The following is a 1,190-nucleotide window of genomic DNA, read 5'->3' on the forward strand; positions in this document are numbered from 1 at the left end:
TTTTTTTTTTTATACTTTGTTTTTTATTATAAATTTTTTTTTTCTCATCACAACACACATATGAATTTTCCATCCAAAATACACTGTGCATTGGCTCAATCAAGCACATCAACATATATGTTCTCAGCAAATGATTTCCCAATTTTTGTGTCCTGCATACCTTGCCTTTTGTTTTGCCATCCTAGGTTCCCCATCCCCACCCTCTGCCATGTCCCATCTTCCTCCTCCATTGTCCCTGACATTCATGATTGCCCTCAATGGCTTCCGCCCCCCCCCATTCAATTGTTCTACCAATGAACTCAATTAGTCTAAGTATATCCACTAGCTAGCACAGCTGACATATCCTTACACATGTATCCAAATCTGATCCTAGGCATAAACCCCAGGGAGTAGAATGAACATATTATAAAGTAGACCCCAGTTGTGTCCATACAACTCTCTTCAGTCATCAAATGTGCATTTTTTTTTCCTCCTGCTTATTACTTTTTTTATATTAAATTATATTGCCTAACACTCATTCCCTGAGTATCATCACAACACACCAAGTGTAGTTTCCCATCTAGGATAAACTACATAGTGTCTTAATCAAGCATGTCGTCACCAATACTGTTCCATTTCTACTTTCATACATATAAATATGTTTTTTATCCTATGTTTGACCCTCAGCCCTTTCCCCCTCTCCCAATTACTCTATCTCTGCTATAGACAGCTATCCTCCAGAGGGGTCATTGAAAATGCGATACCTGCGAGTAGAGGGAGAGGGGCCAGGAGTCCAAAGTTTTTAACAATAGGGAAAATAGATTCCATTCAAGGTTGGATCAAGTGTGGGTCTCGTGCAGTTCCGCAACTGTAGGTGAGTCTCCATGGAATACAGTTTCAGGAAAGCAGTTCTGGTAAGCAGAGTTGACCATCAGTTGATGTGGCACAGCGGCCATCTTGTGGTTAGCAGGAGTGGTGTTGTGGAGGTCTGCAGCGTGACTTATCCTCTGGTATCTGGCTTCCCTAAGAATGGTAGGGTAGTTCCTGTTCTTGCCTGAGGTAATGCAGGGCTGGTATCCATCATCTTCTCACTGTCCATAGGTAGATAAAATCCTTCTCTACAGTGTATTTCTCAGTTGGTTTAAGGCAGTTAAAGGTTCTTTCTGTTGCTTATAGTTGCAAGTTCTTAATCCTTCTCTTCAGCTTCAGCT

Source organism: Tupaia chinensis, unplaced genomic scaffold, assembly GCF_000334495.1.
Source record: "Tupaia chinensis unplaced genomic scaffold, TupChi_1.0 Scaffold000546_1, whole genome shotgun sequence".
Taxonomy (NCBI): Eukaryota; Metazoa; Chordata; class Mammalia; order Scandentia; family Tupaiidae; genus Tupaia; species Tupaia belangeri.